The 19,136-nt window shown below is 45.9% G+C and overlaps 1 long non-coding RNA gene across 1 annotated transcript; it reads right to left on the bottom strand.

Annotated features, from left to right (window-relative positions):
* Positions 1 to 3,053: 3,053 nt before the first annotated feature.
* Positions 3,054 to 17,385, bottom strand: LOC141749970 (uncharacterized). The gene is made up of 8 exons (XR_012589535.1): positions 17,111 to 17,385; positions 12,069 to 12,254; positions 11,499 to 11,579; positions 11,153 to 11,233; positions 8,106 to 8,473; positions 5,726 to 6,092; positions 4,684 to 5,245; positions 3,054 to 3,925 (listed from the first exon to the last, which is right to left on the bottom strand). It is a non-coding gene; the product is annotated as an uncharacterized LOC141749970 (long non-coding RNA).
* Between the last annotated feature and the right edge of the window lie 1,751 nt (positions 17,386 to 19,136).

Here is a 19,136-nt window from a genome sequence, read left to right as displayed (position 1 = left end):
CTGTTTATAAGAAATTAAAATTAAGAAGACTTACCAAAAGATTCCTGAGATAACTTAGAGAGTTTGAAGAAGAAAAATCAAAGTAGGTGGGTACCAGATCAGATTAGACCTGAGATGTCCAGGTCCCCTGTCTTATGTCCCATCACTGGTGGGACTCCATAGCAGGCCAGTGTCACATCAATCCACTTGCTGGGTTAGACTTGATCCAGTACGTAACAGCTCTTATTTTTTGGCTTTGAAATAGAGGATTTAATATTCCTTAGGCAAAATCATATTGCAAAAGAACGCAACTTTGCCCAAACTCTTTGTAGATACAGGATTGTGACTTTTTATGGGAAATATGTTAGAGAAAGATTAAACTAACCTGAAGTCATCCACGCAAGGGTGAACATTCTCCAAGACATCATCCTAATTCTGCAAACCCCACCGGCCAATCAAACTAGAAGTAAATAGACACCCCGAGGAAAATCAGAACAAAGCCATTAACTCGCCAATATTGATTTGTTGACCAAACCAGTCAGCTGCTGCTAACAGAAAGGGAGCAAACAACAGAAATCATTACCATGCCTTTCAGTAGCTGAACTGCAAGGTTTTAAGCCAGGAACCCCTGCTGACCAGAGGTGCAAATCCTGAAACAAAGGAGCTGCCTGAGGGCATCTGGCATCGTGCCCCTGCTTTCAGCAGCATGGGATGGGCTTTGCAGCCCACAGGGTGGAGGTGATGTTTCATACACAGCTTTGCCCTCACAGCTGGACTAATTCTGCCCTTAATTTACAGAGAATGACTGTTGTCCTCAGTTCCCACAAAACAGGGTTTAAAAGTAAATAAGAAGCAAGAACAGTGTCATGAATAATGGCTCCAAAGACTGCCTGCGTCCTGACCAGAGCTCACAGCACATTAAATTGTCAGAGCTAGGCTTTATTTTTAATTAATCTACATGAGAAAAGCATTGCCAGCAGGCCAAAAGAAATTGCCCCAATTAAAAAATGTAGGAGATTAAGGATCACTCAGCAAGGACAAGCCGGGACACAGTCCATCACCACAAATGCAGGAGACTCTCGAGCAGCGTGGACAAGGTTTCAAACACATCTCCAGCTGAGAGCAGATCTCTGCCCGCACTGGGGCCAGGTCTGGGCTGCAGGTGGGGACGGAGGGGGCAGCATCAGTCCTGCATCTTGGGCAGCACCGTGCCGCAGAGCACCTCTGCTGCCTCTCGTGCTCCAAGCAGGAACCTGGCAAACAGGTCTTTCATTCCTAATTTGGTCTGCATTTGCCTCCCAGCGTAACCAACAGGCAGGGAAATGAAAGCCATGACTTCATAGCCAAGGCAACCAGGACTGTCCTGCAAGATGGCTTTCAGACGGAGAGGACAGGCGCTTCCTCTACCCAGACGTTACAAATACTTTCCTTGTGAGCCAGCCTGACCCTTAAAAGCAGTTCTGCCCTTACTTTAGCCACAAATCTTTCACCACGATGGAGTTAGATGCTATGGTCAGCAGGTCTCATTGCTCCCTTCTTCACCCACTTAGTTCATGCCCATCGTTTTACCTTGCCCAGTCACTGGGCTGTAAACCTGCAGGTGGGAGACCTCATGCTGGACACCAGCCAGCACAAACTATGGCCTTAAAGAACTTACTTAAGTTTTTAGTAAAAATGGAGAGAGTGGGCGCAGGAGAAATAGCCCTAGCTTCCAGTGAAGGAAGGGAGATGTAGATAAATTCAGAGACTTGCCTTAATGATCTGGAAAGCAGGGGCCAAAAATGGATCTGGGACTCTCTGAATCTTATTTGGGGCTACATATACCCATTAGCTTCTCTCTTTCATGGTCCCTGTCCTGCATCTTTGTAGGGCATGTACTCCGGTGCGAGGGATAAGATCTGCCAATGCCGGGTGCAAGCAGCACAAGAGCAAAAATAGGAAAAATGAATCATTGCCTCAGTTATCACATATCATTTTGGGAAGTGATTCCCTCAATCTCTGGGAGGCTTTAATGGCTCCATATCGATAATGAGCCAAGTCTTCAATACAGTTGAATTTAAATAAAGCCAAATAGAAAGGGAGATAATAACCAAAGGGGCAAAATGACTAAACTGGTTCTGGAATTTGTAATGCCTTTAATAGCAAGCAATAGGGCACTCGCTTAAGGTCATTTGAGACAGATACTTAACACAAACCTGCATTGTGATAAAGGGGATTTGGAAGGGCTTAAAAGGTTAATTAATAGCTAACGAGCTTCTTAATATATAACTAATGTTTACTATAATACAGACTAATAGTTAATTCCTTTACTAATGATTAATTATTCTGCTGCAAGGTTTTAATTAGGGCTTGCACAGCAGGAGTGCAGGGGGATCTGGTGCTGAGATGAATTTCCACACCGCAGTCGCTGGCCCCGACTCCGGGCTCTCCTCCAGCAGCTGCCCCTGTGGTGGGCACAGCTTCAGGTGTCACAGCCTGCATGGGTGTGGAGGAGGCCGGAGACTGACGGCTGAGATCTTCCTTAGCATCATAGAATCATAGAATCACAGAATGGTTTGGGTTGGAAGGGACCATAAAGACCATCCAGTGCCACCCCCTGCCCTGGGCAGGGACACCTCCCACCACACCAGGTTGCTCCAAGCCCCGTCCAACCTGGCCTTGAACACCTCCAGGGATGGGGCAGCCACAGCTTCTCTGGGCAACCTGGGCCAGGGGCTCACCACCCCCACAGGAAAGAATTTCTTCCTAGTATCTAACCTAAATCTCCCCTCTTTCAGTTTAAAACCGTTCCCCCTCGTCCTATGGCTCCCCTCCCTGATCCAGAGTCCCTCCCCAGCTCTCCTGGAGCCCCTTGAGGGACTGGAAGGGGCTCTAAGGTTTACCCAGTCCAAGTGGGTGGCACACAGACTCCATAGCAAGTTGCTTTTTAAAACAAGCAAACAAATCCCAAAAGGAAAACTTTACCTGTACCCCGGCAGCTGACAGCCGTGCTTTCCCCTTGGAGCCGGTCTCCCAGTCCTGTTATACTGGTACCCAGTATCACTTCTGATTGCAAGGATTGTGGAACAGGGATTGTGAAAACTCACTCCAAGGTTTTAATTTGAAAATGAGAGCTTCTACCAAATTAAAAAGTTGATTTTATGCAAAAGTGTTTTCTGTATAAGATTGTGCTTTGGGCCAAATTTGCATGATTCTCAAACGCAAATAAGAGAAGTGCGTTCATTCTATAAAGAAGGTCATTGCGCACATTAAGAGGCAACACTGAATGATTTTACCAGTCATACCTGCAGCCAGCCAGGACAGACAGACAATTCTTCAGCAAGCTACTCAGAAGACCACACTCATCTTCCCAACTCTGCATTTCCAGCCAGCCAAGCAAGCTCACAGCTTAGTGACTTTTATTTTTGTCTCTTTCTCCCCCAAAGTCCACAGTGACACCATAACCATGTCGCAGCTCCTAGGGCCGTCCAACCTGAAGCCTGTTGAAGTAACACTTAGGCAAACCTTTAGATAAAGAGTGGCCACCAGTTTCATTCAAGGAGCAGCCGCTACGCACATCTAAGAGCAGTACTCCAGCTCATGGCTTTCTGTCAGTGTCTGATTTCCTAATAACAAAGCAATGTTATTGAGATTGAAGCACAACAGTGAACAAACAACAGATACCTCATCAGAAGCAATACCACTGCAAAGTAAAAAGACACAACTTGAGGGAGATTTTTGTACTTATTAAGCACTCTTAACCATGTGTTGTGTACCTAATAACGCCTAACTTGCTTCCTTCTACCATGACACCAGAATGCATTTTTCATGATACTCCACAGTCACCTTTGCTGCTGCCAGAGCTATCGTTGTGGTAAATCAGATGCTTGATGACAGAGACAGCCCATCGCAGGAACACGAGCTGCAGGGAGGAATGGGGTCCTGGAACAAACCAGCCACCGCTCACCTAAAGAGGAGGAGGGAGGAGATGATGTTATGGACCTGAACCACAAACCTTCAGCAGGTTTTGCTTTCAGAGCAGGACAGGGTGGGAGCAGGAGTCTGCAGGCAGGAAAACCAGGGGAATAAGGGCAGGAGATTCGCACCCACAGCAGCTAAGCTGCAGCGTGGAGACTGCGGCGTACATCACCTGGCTGTGCCTGATCACCCTTTTGTATAAATTATAGTGCTTACACTCTAGATCTTACTTTTTCTTTTTTTTTTAACTTTTAAAAAAATGTTTGTGGGGTTCGTGTTCTGCAGGGGAAAATGAGGAGGAGGGAAAGGTGCAACTTGAAGTACAATCAAATGAAAGGAGAAAGTGTTACAGATGGATGTCAGCAGGCGTAAATTAAAATAATAGCCCTTCATCCACTGGAGTTACAGCCACGCAGCACGAACTGCTGTCCCTGAACACCTTTCCCCAAGCTGTGCAGACACACTAGCTCACTCAGAGATAACCCAGGGATTTAAACGTGGCATAGACATACCTATAGAGTCTGCTAAAAGCCAGCCCTTTGGGTAAATTCTGGGTATAGCCCAGAGAGAGCATCATAAGGTAATAGGAATTAATGACCCTGGTAATGTCAATTGATGCCACAGCCTGCAATAACCCCACAATCCCTAAGACCCCCAAGTAGCCTGGAGGTCTGAGAGGAGAGAAGCTAGTTATTTTCCATTGTTTCAGGAGTTTTTTTTCTGGCTTTTAACTGTAGAACTTCAAACCTTTTGTCCCTGCAGAGAGCTGAAAGGTGTTTCCCTCTATATTCTCCATGTTTCAGAGTAAAGGCTGTGGGTGTCCCATAAGGATTTCAGTGGGCACGATCATTCCCAAGAGGAAAACACAAACAACTGAAGCGTTCCCAAACTCCCACCCAGACTCGTGTGGGTGATGGAGGAGGGGGGAGGATTCGTGGCATCGCTGCTGGTTGCGGTCGGAGCCGGCAGGCTGTGCTCATGAACAAGTAATCCACAGCTCTGCCTCTCTGATGCGCTAAAGTAAAACCAAAGCTTCGAGAGAAAAAAAAAAAAAACCATCCTCTTTCTGCAGGGTTTTTCTTCAGCTCATTATAGCAACCTGCCTACATGCAGTCTCTTATTAAACTGTGTTATTACACCGAAGAAATGTTGAGCTGCTGCTTTCTTGTTAGAAGGAAAGACAGTATTTCTTCAGCTGACTTTGATGTACTCAGGTTTTCTTCTGTGTACTGTCTTACTCCTTTTTTTTGTTAATGTCTACCTTGCTCCCAGGGGACCACATCTTTTAGGATCTCACACTCATTCACACCTGCACAAAATAAAGATAAAAAGCTCCATCAGCAAAATTTTCCTTTCAGCTGAATTTTGTGTTTAGTACCTCCTGCAGCCAGAAGACCGCCTGCTGCTTCCCCAAAGTGGACATTCAGCTATTTATACTTATTTAAAAAATATAAAGATTAGGGTCTCCTCCAAGCCATACCTTCCTAAGCCAAAACCAAACTGCTTTAAACTTGAAAACAAAATCATGTTTCTGCTGTCGTCTCACATAATATGTAGGGTTCTCTTCATCCATCCTTCAAATTTTAGTAGTATTTCTAATCAAACATGGAAAATCCCTACATCTGAGCTACCAAGACACTCGTGACAGCAAAGCGAGTGACAGCTCTTTTCAAATTCTAATAGGGAATCCCTTCTGCCTGCATCCTTCTTGGAGCTGGGATTTAGCCTTTACTCTTTCTAGGCACAAAGTCTGTCCTTGATTAAAGACAACACTTCAGCCATAACCTACACTTCCATAAGTACAGTAGTTTATTTCTTGCTATTCTTCTCGCAGTGGCGAGTCAGAAATCTTTGTGACGTGACAGCTTAAACCGATGAACTTGATGCTCCCAGATGCAATTAGGAGACAGGCAAAAGCTCAAGGCTGAAGCGCAGCTCTCCTGGGCCGAAGCGGGTGTAACCTCCTTCCTGACATTGAGGTCTCCCGTGGTACCAAGATGCACTGTCAGCAACAAGGGGCTCCGATGAGGGCTGGATGAAAGACGGGGGAGTGACGCAGAATTGTTGGGATGACACATCCACCACACTCTTCGATTTTAATCGGGATTTCACAGCGAAAAAGATGAGTTGTGCCAGATAAGGAAGTTCGACTGTTCCTTGAAAAAAAAAAGAATAAAGCAAAGACACATAAAAATGATGCCGTAACCGAGTTAGTGAATATCAGAAAAAGCAAAACTAGGTTATCAACAGCTCTGTGTCAGTCCCACTGCTTCACACGCGCCCCGCAGCCCCTCTGCTCTCCAGCACTGGAACTGCAGGGATCTGGAGCCACCCCCACGCCACAGGCACAATCCTGTGTCAGCGACATTCACAGCACAAACCACAGCCAGCACCTTGTTCAGGCAGAGGACTGAGGTTCAGAAACATATCGTTACCATCTGAACCAACCTTCCAATCCAACCAACTCCAGCAACTCGCTTTGAAAATACCACCCACGTTCTATAAAAATTCAGATTTGAGACGCAGCCCACAGAGATTAACGAGGGTTTGAATTTATTCTTCAAGAGCTTCTGATAGTTTTATTTTTCTGCTGTATCACTACAATCTTCCTGTACAAGAAGGTTGCTCACATACTTCCAGCTAGGGAAAGGACTTGATTTCACAGCTAATAAAAAACTGCATTCAGGAAAAGAAATAAAAAAATAAAGCAATGCTATTACTCAGACTGTATTTTAGCACAAAGTTTAACTGTGTAAATTGGCGTGTAGCGGACAAACTGAGTTTCGGGTGATATTTTTCTCAGCTGAAGCTTCTGCGTTGCGCAGGTGGGCCCCGTGCAAGGCACCCAGCGGGGATGCCCAGCCCTCCCCTCTGTCCAGGTACGGGGGGGGCACTTTGCAGCAGCCTCCGTAACGCTATGGAGGGGGGGGGTTCCCTGCGGAAAGCTTTTTGCTCGAGGTTTGAGGCGTGAAGGCAGGAAACATAAAGGAGTGGCGGTAGCCAACAAGACCGTTCCAGTCTTCCTCCGCTGGACAGACCTTGAGACGATGCCTCCCCACTCAGGCAGCAAAAGCTGCTGAAAGCCATCCCACTGAGCGTGCCCATTAAAAGCAATCAAGCACTTTGATTGCTTACCTGCGCTCACCAGGCACTTCAGTATGACTACTAAAGAAATGTGTTAGTTTGGGCAGAGGAGGCTGGAAAACATCTCTGTGAATTTATATTTTACTCTGTTGCACTATGGACGTAGGCAGCCCTAGCACAGCACTCGGGTTTTGCCTTCCTCCCATAGCGTTGCTTTACAAATTTCATTTTTTCCAAGCTTAAATTGGACATCCTGGAGGAAAGGAGGGGAAAGAACCCCAGTATTGCCTGAAAAGCCAAATAACCTTGCTCTCCCAGATTATAAGAAAATCTCTCTGTCCTCTCCACCTCCTGTCAAAAAGAAAAGAGAACATTTATCTTCCCTTAGCACTGAGTATCTCCTGTTACGTATTTCTGAGTGATTCCAGTACCTGTAAAGCTGTAGGAGAGAAAAGGCATTCTTCCTCTCTATGCATTATATGTTAGACACCCTTAAATATCTCTCAGGACTGTCCCCTAGACCAGGACCAGAACGGCAGGGTGAACCACTGCCGTCTGACACTCGCGATATTCCTGCTTCTGCGTGTGCATCTGTTTGAGTTGCATTGTGCATAATTCAGCACAATTGTACACATTTCTTGGTTAACGTACTCAAAATAAGCATTACTCAGCTTGATGACTAGGTCTTTGCTTAAAGCCATCTGGATGGTTTATTTTAGAAAGTGATTTGGAAGAACAGTGCTTTATTCATAATTGTTACGAGGGCTCCGTGAGAACACGAGGGCTGCAGGGATCTTGCCTTTCTCTCACTAGAGAAAAAAACCTTCAGGTTTCCCTTAGCAGTTCCCACATTTTTTGAAGGGGGAAGATAACATTTATCATTGACCACAACACTCTCTTATCATCAAACTTTGAACAGCAACACCACAAAGGCCACCTGGCTCCAGAGATGAACCACCATAAACCCCATCGACTGAGAGCCGCTGCTCACACACCACCAGCGCACGTCAACCTGCTCTGGGCTGCAGCCAGATAACAGAACTACGCTTAACATTAATGCCAATTAAGGTTCAAATGACTCAGACCTTTTCTGGAAGCACCACCGTTTCCGTGTACCACTTGCTGCGGCTGGAGCCCTGCCTGGCGACGGCAGGAGGAGAAAGGGAATGGTGTTTGTTGCATTTGAAGGCAGCCTCTGAGACCTTGCACTAGCAGCTCAGGGCCTAAGGTGGCTGGAAGACATCACTTGACGTTGAAAATGTTGCCGCTGGTGGATGCACCTCTTTTCAGCAAAAGCTGGCCCTGATCCAGCTGAGCTCAAAGCCTGTCAGGTGGGGCGCTGAGAAGGGTTGTGCTGGTCTTGTGTGGCTGCCTTACACTGGTCAGGAAAGGTGATCATGTGGGCGACAGGATCAGGATACCACCAACATCGGTCTGAGAGGCTGCAGACCTCCTGCAAGGCAAAAAGGGAGAGGCACTGCGAAAGTAGGAGGGATTCTTATGTATTTCAGCCAAGCCTCACAGTACCTAAATTATTTACTGCATTTTCTGCATTATTTATTGTATCCCTTTTGCCTGCACATGCAAGGTACATGCCACAGCTTTCATACATCATCTGAGATCCAATGGTTTTTTCCAATTTTCCTCCAAAGGACAGATTACCATGCTATTTTCAAGGTAAATATATTGTCCCTTGTGTGAAGAAGTGCCCTTGGGTGAAAAGGTCCCAATCAACCTCTGGAGAAGCAGGAACGTGCCCAACAGCCATGTCAGAATGAGCTGAAATGACCATGAAAGGTCACTGAAAGAGTTTTAATTATAAACATGGTTCTGGTCACTGAGGATAAGCAGCCAACCTGCTAACCACAGGGTATTTACATGTCCCGGAGGGAAGTGCTGGGCTCTCCTGCAGTGGCTTTCTCCTTGGAAGAGGCCATCGTGACTGTGGAACATTCCCCATCTCCGAACCGCTGAAGTCTTTGGGGACTGGCTTTCTTTTCCCGCGCTGGCTCCTGCCATGTGGGGCAAAGCCTCTGCGCTGCTTCCCCTGAGCCAGCGCCGCCTGTTTAGAAAACGTTTCCATCTGTAATTACCGCACAATGGGACGAAGTGAGGGTGCTTTGATCACGTATTCATTATATCTCCCCTGCTTTGAAGATAACTCTGCAGAGTGACAGCATCTGTTTTAATCCCCAGGTGGTGCCAATAAATACAGGAACCGGTAGTTTTATACAACGCTATCCATGGTCTCATATTCCTTTAATAGCTAATAATAGAAGAAAACTACAAAATATAGCAATGATCCCACAGCTGCAAACCACCCATTAAACTAACACATGACGTGTAAAGGATGGCTGTTAGCACCCTCAAAGCCAGTGAATCATCTAATGCCCTCCCATCTGCACAAAGGATTTATTTCTCCAATACCTGCCAGAGCAGAAAAAGAAGGGCATTTCAAAAGGGTATCAAAAATCATCACTGTCAGGACCAGGATGGAACCTCTCAAATTGTCAGATTTCACAGCAAAGACTGCATGACACTTCTGCAGGTCTTTCATAATCCTGCCATGTCAGAAAGTTATAGGGCTGCTTGCAATTTGATCCGTAAAGGAATTGCCAGTTGGGAAAAATAAGCAAGGCCACCCATTACAGCTCACAAAGAACAAAACAAAACAAAAAAATAAGAAGACAGAGGATAGATTTGGCTTGGTGAAACAGACAGATATTCCCTCAACTGCACCGCAAGCGTCAGGAAGGCGCACCGGTTTCTTTCCCACTGTGGATTTTTAATAAAAGAAACAGAAGCAAATACGGAGGGTTGATACCATGAGTCTACAAAGGCGTCTGTAATCTCAAGCGAGGCAATTTTGCCTATAATTCTGGCTGTGTGGCCTCCAGGGATGTATTCTTAGCTGGCATTAATTGGCATGGAAAATCAATGCAGCCATGTGTATAAGCCGAGGTTGTTGCCCAGGTCTTTCTTTTCCTTCCCTTTTGCTTGCACAGAGGTGTTGGATACTGACAAATTGCTTCTTGGGATGATATGTGCTAACTCCCCACTTCCTCCAGTAAACTAATTTTTCTTTAATCCCCTCTGGTGCAGAGGCTTATGAAGGCAGTTGTGATTCCTGGATCTCTGCCTTTGCCTACACCTGTGATTAATGCCATTCCCTCAGTCTTGCAGACTAAGGATTTTTAGAACACGGTGGGAGAAAACTTGAATTTGTCAGGCCCCAGGAGCGTAAAGTATTATGAGTGCCACATCTTTCCTGTGTGGCATTGGATTGTCCTCACTGATACATTATTTTATCCAGAATTTGCATTTCAAATAAAAATCCTTTAGTGGTCCCTTGTATCCATTTTTTTGTTAAACATGGAGAAACTCATGCTTTTTCGCTGCTCTTTCCCTTGACACTCCATCCTTTTTAGGCTGTACCTTCCTGCTTACTCTTCTCTTATTTAAACCTGAATAGTTTGCTTTTTTATTTCTACTTTCTTTTTCACTTATTTCTTTCTGGTCTTGGTGATTGTCAGGTGCTGGTGTGAGCATCCCAGGATAGAAGTCGTGCAGTCCCAGTAGAGTGGTCCCCTCTTGCAGGACCTGTGGGGTTGAGTACCATTCCTTGCACTCTACTGGGCATCTATTAAAGGCAGAAATACCAAATGTGACCCTCAAACATGCTGATCTGTAACACACACATTCAAAAACCAGCTGGAGGAGTGAAGCTGGGTAGGAGACATGGGCAGAGGAACGCCAGGTCAGCAGGTGCCAGTGCAGCTCAGCCAAGGGCCAGATACCCGTCAGGTCACCCTGTCCCAGCCTTGTGCCCTAGAGCAGAGAGGATCACACTTTTCTCTGGAAACCAAAGCAGTGCAATGAGCACAGTGTTAGAATATTCCTTGCAGAAATCATTTTGTTCTCTGTATTCTGCAGGACTTTATGTGCTGAGAACTGACTGTTACCACCGCAGGATGAAAGCGAAGAAAGACAACTTCCAAGAACAGACGGACATTCAGGAGCAGACATATTGGAGAAATCTCATAGGAGGCACGTTATAAGGATGTCAGCAAATCTGCAGCATAAATCAGAATTGTGACCACCCCATATGTGGTTGAGAGGGAGCTAAGCTTACTTCTGTCTTCCCTCCCGGTGGCTTTTTCTCCAGTCCAGCATCAGAGGGATTTGCTTGACAGTAGCAGAAGCAGATAGGAATCTACAGTTCAGAGAAACAATATAAACAGGGAAACAAAATCATTACATGGATTGCATTTGCAGGGGAATGAGAGCAGTAACAGTGGTGTAGCCAGGATGGTGCAACTCCAAAGGTCCTAAGGAAGGGACTTTCTACTCAAAACCTCCTGTTTTCCCAATATTATCATCTGGTCTGGAGAAAGGCTTGGCCGTTCCCTATAGATCTGTTGTCAGCTGTGGACGACACTTTATGCTGGCTTAAGGGAGTGTTAATCCTCAAGTCTCACCATGTGAAGAGGTGTCCTTGTGGGACGCCACTGCTGGGCATAGGGCAGAAGAGGAACACGTCCAGCCTCGGCTCTCTGACACTGCAAAACAAGGACAAAATTAATCTGACTTAATGAGATTATCCAAAAAGAAAGTGCTCAGATCTCTGAGGATTTAAATTATTCTATCAGACATTGCTCCTGGCATGAAGTGTTGGCATGGAGACTGGTGTGAAATGTAATACAACACAAATAAAATATTAATGACATAGGAGAAACCAGTAGTGATTTAAAGAAACACCGAGCTGCCAACCAAGCTACAGTTTGGAGTTCATCATACAAACAACAGGGAAAATTATGATTAAAGTTATAAAGAGCAATGAGGAACAGTCCCATTCTGCTAAAGTCTTTCTGGACATCAAAAACACTCAGAAAAGTCTGATTTGGCAGAGGGAAAGAACTTCCTAAAAATGTTTTTCCTTTTTCCCAAACAGAAATGAAAGGGAGGGCCCTGTGTGATGAGCAGCGGGGCCAGGCCAGCAGGCTGTGCGACATGGCTTAGAACTGCACCAGATACACCATAGCACTCACCGAGACCAGGAAAATGCTGTCACACACGGCTCTTGCCTCGTGGTCTTTGGTTGCCTTTGCAAGAAAACCAATACCGGAGTGGAGGAGAAAGGACGTTGGTGAGGTGGGGTTCCCAGAGCCAGGAGTGGGGAAGAACTGCTGATTTTATTAGCATGGAAGTAGACTGAGAGATTCAGGCTCAAATCCCTGTTTCAGTAAGAAAATAGTTTCAATAGGTTCAACTGAGCAAGAAACTAACCCCCAATAGCAAAAACAGTGTTTGGGTGTTCACTGGAGGGAGGAAAAGGCAGCATGAAAAGTGTGCCCCTGTCTCCCACACTCTGAGCAATCATCTTTTCCAGTAGAAATCTTGCTTTTAGTGGTTCATTCCCAGTTTGAGAAAATTTTTCTTCTGCAAAGCTATTATGTTGAAGAATTCCCAACAATCCCTAATTCTGAATTCTCACACTAAATTATATTTGAAGTCACACACTTCCAAAATGTGCAAAGATAAGGAGCATTTAGGATAACCTAGAGCATGATGGAAAATACGAAGTGAAATCTGATTGTTACATGAGCTTTTCACAGGCTCAGATAACTGCAAAGCTGTTGATAAGTCAGCAGAGGGGCAGAACCGACCAGCACAGCTCCTGAGCTGGTGCAACCAACAGAGAGCTGGGAGTCAGACCAACTTTATTGAAATAACTGGCCTCAGCGGATTTGCATCATTGGACATGGAGGCAGAATTTCATCCCAAAACTGCACGTTTCTTATTTATTAATGTCTAAAGAATGGGACTTAAATGCTCTCTACTCACATCCCTTTTCTCTTTGCAAGGCTTTGTGATCCACACCCCTTGCTCCAGCTCCTCTTACTGGTTGCATGTAAACAATATTAAAAAAATAAAAACACTTTCTGAAGCCTGATAATTTTCCATTTCTCTTGCATGAATTGGAAGAGAAAGACTGAGTGGTTTGGGAATAATGTAAGCCTATCTGGACTAAATATCAGAGACAGCTGGAGATGAAAGAAGCCTAGATACAATGCAAAGTATTAGTCATAATTTAAAAGCCCTGTCTCCAGGAGATAAAATTGTCCCAAGTAACTACAATAAATGCTGCATTTCTGATACAGAAACTTACAGCAGTTCTTATTGAATGCTCCGTGCATCCCAGAGCAACATCACAAAGTGCTGCTGGAGGAGGACATTATGTTGGGTGACAATGGAAACTGAACCGTAATCACTGGCGATTTGCATACCGTCATTAACTTGCTATTCAAAATGAACCGGAGACAACTGAGAGATACACATTCTCCAGAGCCACAGGGCAACAAATTCCAGGGCCTTTTTCTGTTTGCAGGTGCAGATAAATCAACTGTGTATTTGTACATGTGCAAAACTTGTCACGGTGCCTTTTTCACAAGCTTATGTAACTGTATCTAATTTTAAGCATAATCTCATTGTAGAAGTCTTACACAGGTAAAGAAATTATTAGCAATATTATATTGAGACAATATACACGTAAAAAAATAAGATGACATTTCTGTCAGTTATTCAGAGAATGAGAGCTAATGTTTGGGCTAGTCCCCAGCTGTATCAGTTTATTACGCACTATCTAGAAAGCTGCATGAGGTGCTTATTGACTCACGGGGATGTGGGGAAATCCAGGAGAATGGTGTGGAAGTGCTCATTAAAGTGTTTAGCACATGCACCTATTGTGCTTGTTTTCCTTCTATTGTCTCTTGGGCAAGCCAGGAGGCTGGGCCGTTCTCGCCGAGAGGATGTCTGAAGTCAACATCAAAAATATTTTCCTGGGAAGTGGATGCTGAGTTTATAAACAAAAGTACTCTCAGCCAGAGGCCAAGTGTCCTCATGGCCTGGTTAACGTCACCTCTGCGCCTTCCACCGTCCCTCTGGATTCATCCGGCAGAGGAGAAGCCTCCTGCCTGACCTGCGGTGGATGGGCATCTGCAAAGGGCTTTGCTTTGCAGGAGTGAAGCTGGATAGCTATTCCTCTCTGCCTTATCCATAGAACTCCCCTTTAAGAACTCTGTATTCTAGACTGAAATTGTCTTTATTCAAAAATGACTACTTGGCAATTCTCACGTCATCGTAGAAGAAAAAGACAAAGAAAACCAGGATGTCTTATTCAGAGCACCTGTCACTGTAAAAACAAAAAAAAAACCCACACAAAAAACCCCACATAAAAATAAAGAAAACAAATCACACACAAAAAAAACCCCAAAAAGTAAGAAAGAAAACCTGTCCAATGAAAACAAATACCCATTTGTGTTTTCTTTCTGACCGTGCCCATGACCCCTAGCCTGACCATGCTTCCAAAAAAGGGTCCTCATCTCCCGGTGCCCTGCATTCTCCTCTTTTCTACAGCGTCCCTGCGACTTTCCTTCTCCCTGTGCCCCTTGCCTGCCTGCTCACGCTCGTCAGAGCAGTTCCTGCACTGTAAGCTCCTTTCTATCCTAACTACCCACCTGCGGCTGGGATCTGGAGACACGAATCCCACTCAGATCAGTCTTTGTGGTGTTGTTATCGTGCTGCATTATATTTCCATTACTATAGCTTCAGGTGTTACATTAGTCCCATTAAGTGCTAGCAAAATCATTTGTGAAGACACTCGCAATTAGGTAAATAATTATAAACACATTTATAACAATTTGCCTAGCATGCTGAGCATTAGGCTGCTCAGGAAAAACTTCATTTCCAGGCAGGTGGGTCTCAGCAGCAGTAGTGCCTTCTCACTGCAGAAGGCGAGGGTGATTAGAGATGGATACCTGGGAGGAATGATCCCAGCTGTACTCCCAGTCTTACCCGGTTTCCTCCAACCTCATTGAGGCTGAAGCCAGCCAGCCCAGAGGGCAGCCCCTCAGTGCTCACCCTGGGGACCCGTACAGCCCTGCTGATGTCTATCATCCTGGAGCAGGGCCCCACAGGAATGTGTTTTCCTAGTTACCATCTGCCGCACCGGGCAGACCATCAACAGCATTCATTGGAGGAGTTGTTGATAAAAATAACGTACATGGCAGCACTAAGATATAATATTAGCACTGGAAGTGAAAACCCGCGAATATTCTGTTTCGAACAACAAAAGCAAGTCAAGAGTGTGCGGGAAGCGCAATGAGCAGTCTCGGCAGCATTTCCTATTTTTCTCAACTGCTTTGTAACATCATGCAGGAGCAAGATCTTTCAGCAACAGTACCAGGAACTGTTCCCTAAGCTGCCTGCTGAGCAAACCTGAGACACCCTCTGGCACCAGGAAAGCCGCCAGGAGTCAACTTCCCAAACAGCAGCATGTACCACTCTCTTCAGGAACTGCAGTAACGTGCCATTTTTAAACGATGGCTCAAACACCTTAAAAGCACCCATGTTTCATCAGACTTCTCCATACGAGACTTGCCTGGAGGAACTGAAGAAGTTATTTGCATCCCCTCCTTCCACCCCGGCCCTAGGGCTGTTTGCTGTCACCTGGAGGTGCAGACACCGCCATCACGCCTCTCCTGCCCTCTGCGCCACCTCAGCTCACCGGGTATCCGTCACTAATTGTACCAATGAAGGCTGTTAAAGTAAGCCAGCATTTTGTACAGATATAGTAGCCCTTACGTAGTTTTTCTCAACTTTGGCTATGACAGTGGTTATCATCAGCTGAGGGGTTGTAACAAGCATCAAGTAGAGATGGTTTCTGCAGCTGTTTGAGCAAGATCACAGCAAACCTCCTGGCTATGCCCTTTAAATGTTTCTCTCACTGAAAATCCAAAAGCTGAAGGGCTCAGACACATTCTTTGCTCCTCATTTCATCTCAGCTGACCCAATAACGTACAAAGGGAACTGGTTTGCCTTTGGAATGCCAGGTTTTGCAACCATGGCAATACACAAATGTGTTTCCTTTCCCTCTTCGCAGGGAAACAAAGAGAAATACAAAACCACAGAAGCAAAGAAAAGTTTGCATGCTCAGTGAATCTGGCGGTGAGCAAGCAATATCAGCTGGGAAGGACTAGCCAGAAGCACCCAAAAGTGCCTAATACAAATTCTCTGCAAGGGATTGACAGCTTCGAAGATTCATACACGTTAATCTACTTAGCTGAATTGCTATAAGCTTGGCTCAGCTTTTAAGGCTTGCTATAAGCTACCAAACAACCCAGCCTGATTAGTTTTAGTCATTCCAGCATAACCTTTGGAGTCAGAAGAAATCAGTTTCCCTATTGGAGAAAATGATAGTTCCTGTTTTGTAGGAGTGATGCTTGTATGCAAGGAAAAACCAGAACCTGAGATGAACCTCAATGTGTTTTCACCTCACGCACCCTCTGAGCTACATGGGTTTGTTTTCTTTAATGACAAAATACTGATACTTTACGGATACAAGCTTTATCGCAGCAGAACAGAATGTTCACATCTTTAATTAAACATGCTCATGTAGTCGGTGCCTCACTTGGGGTGTTCATCTCACTGGTGATTCCCACCCTAGTCTTTTCACACACCATTTCTCTGGGTGATTGTAGCCTATTTTCCAAAGGAAATGTAAAAGTCCCCTTGAGACATGCAACAAAATTCCTCCAGGTAAATAGGAAAAAACTTTCCCAACTGCTTTGTGGCTGCTCTCGAGTGAAAGCCAAGCCTTTCCTTTCTGCTGGTCTGTTTGCATTGCGAACAAGAGCACAGGAGCTGCTCTTCACTGAAAACTCCTCTTGCTTTGCAGCCTTTCGCCCTCCCACATCCAGCTCTCCTCAGCACGCCTTTCCCCGCTGCAGATGCCCGGCGGCAGACGTGCGGATACCCAGGAATGCGGAGCAGACACTGCGCTCCGTCCCCCAGCCCACCGGAGCGAATGAGCCGCTTGGCTCCGGTCCCACTCCAACTCGCCTGCAGACGTCGAGCCCGGCACTTTTGACAGCGAAAGGTAAGGATGACGGCTCGTCATGCACTGCTTTAGTCATCACGGCAGAAATCATTTCCGTCTCCGTGTACCTACCGGGAATAGCTACAGGAACATACTGGCAGCATCCTGTTGTTTCTGAAAGAGAACTGCCCCACAAGAGCTTTCCCATGTTACCTCACTCCTCTGCTATCCAAAGCGTCCGTCCGTCCTTGCTGGCTGGGAGAAGCTTTCTGGACATAGAGAAGGGCCCTGGGCTTTCTTGGCACAGCTGAGCACAGCACTCAGCCACGCTAACTTCTGCTCCTCACACATCGCCAGGCACGTCTCTGGCTTTCAAACCACTGTGTTTCACAGGAGGTGTGTGTGCGGGTTCAGGAGGATGCCCGGCTCTTACAGGGGAGAACACAGGAATCGTGTTCTCCCCTCTCCTGCCTCCCCCACCGTCTGTCCCACTGATGGTAACCTGCTCTCCTGTGACAACCCCATTCTCACCGCCCAGCCCCCAAACTTGCAAAACCCATAAACAAACAGAATTCAATGATAAGGAGTTTAAGTGCACTAATACACACTTAAATGCAGAAGCTGCCGTTGCTAATAGAAACAGATGCTCCATTTCTATAGAGGCAGTTTCCTCGGTAACTGATGCCAAAACACGGCCTCATCCTGCACGGTGCTGCCTGCTCAGTGGGAGCAGAGAACCACGTAGGAGGTGCTGAGCATCTTTCCATAAACGCCCTATTAAAAATAGGCCATGTCTATAGCTGTTTTGAAAGCGGATTTTGATTTCCCTATAGTGTGAAATAGTTGCAAGAGGGAGGAAAACATTCCCCCATCAACAGGATATTTGAGCAAATGCTCCGATAGGAGAATAGTTGCTAGTTTGCAGCGCTCAAGCGATGTCACACCTTTAGTCTCACATTTGAATGTATCGTGGTGACTCTTTGCTACTGTTGGCCATTAACTTCAACATCAAAGAGTAGAAACCCCATGGGAGGTAAATAATATTAAGGAATTTATCTAAGCATTGATCAAAAGCTACGTAGGCCACAAGTACTATACCTGCTGCTTTTCCTCTCATCATAGTCTAAGGGACACTCATCCAGTTAAGCTCTTAACAACTGTTCTCAACTCTTATTTAGTTTTGAAGGCTGCTTTTCCTATTCACAAGCACTCGGATGCTGAAAAGCTCTCCTAATTTTCCAGTAATACCAGATCATCTGAAAAAAAAGATTTTTTTCTCTGCCTACAGACCTTGCACTGCCTCAATATGGTCTAGTCTTGGTGACACCTGACAGGTTATTGGACAATATAAAATCCAAAATGAGGATATCAGCACTTAATTGGTTTGAATGGTAGATTCCCCTCTGATTTCTATAGATGTAGCATCAAGCAATAAGAAAATCTGTGATTTTACTAAGTTGCTCTTTTTTTTTCCCCTCTCTACAGAGGTGGTGTGAAGAGCTATTACATTTTCCTCCCTCTGCCCTCAGATCTGCTTGACACCTCCCATGAAAGAGCAGCCACTCTTTATTCTGCTGGGAACCAAACAGAGAGCAGAAACTATGGCTAAATGCAGGCTTGCCTCTCCTACAGCCATTGGAGAAGACCTGTAGGACAAGAAGCCACCACGGAAGCTCATCTGCTCCGCAGGGGAAGCCCCTGAGGGCTGTGGGTTTGGGGTTAGAACACTCCCCTGACACCCCCTGCACACGCAGATGTTTTATGGACAGATGTTTTACTGTTTACTGTGGAGGTACTGGGCAGTTCGCCCTGGTTCCCAGAGGAAAGATGTGTTTACTCGATATCTGCTGCCAGACAACCACAGTGGAAGAAGAGCAGCACACGCTGCGGCTGGCCCTGGGCCCTGCATGTGTGTTCACTATGTATGTGACCTGGGCTAGTTTGCTGGCCAGGCAGGAGTCTCCAAGCCTGTACCTCAGCTGGCTACCTCCTGTGCTGACTGGCAAGAGACCCGGGAGAAGGTCTTACCTGTACGGTCTCCACCTGCCGTCCCTCTGGGGTGAAGGCTGCCGTGGGACCTCAACCAGAGCAGGAGGAGCCCTCCATGGGTCATCTCCCCTGTCTCCACCCCAAAGAGTGACAGCCACACCACCACCACTCCTGGCAAATGCTTCTCCAGCCCCACCCCCGCTTAGAGATCCCAGCGATAATGTCTCCAGACCCCCAGGTTCATACCTCT

Source organism: Larus michahellis, chromosome 11 (genome assembly GCF_964199755.1).
Source record: "Larus michahellis chromosome 11, bLarMic1.1, whole genome shotgun sequence".
In the NCBI taxonomy this organism is placed as follows: domain Eukaryota; kingdom Metazoa; phylum Chordata; class Aves; order Charadriiformes; family Laridae; genus Larus; species Larus michahellis.
The sequence above is the reverse complement of the archived record's forward strand: the minus strand, read 5'-3'. Positions and strand labels throughout refer to the sequence as shown.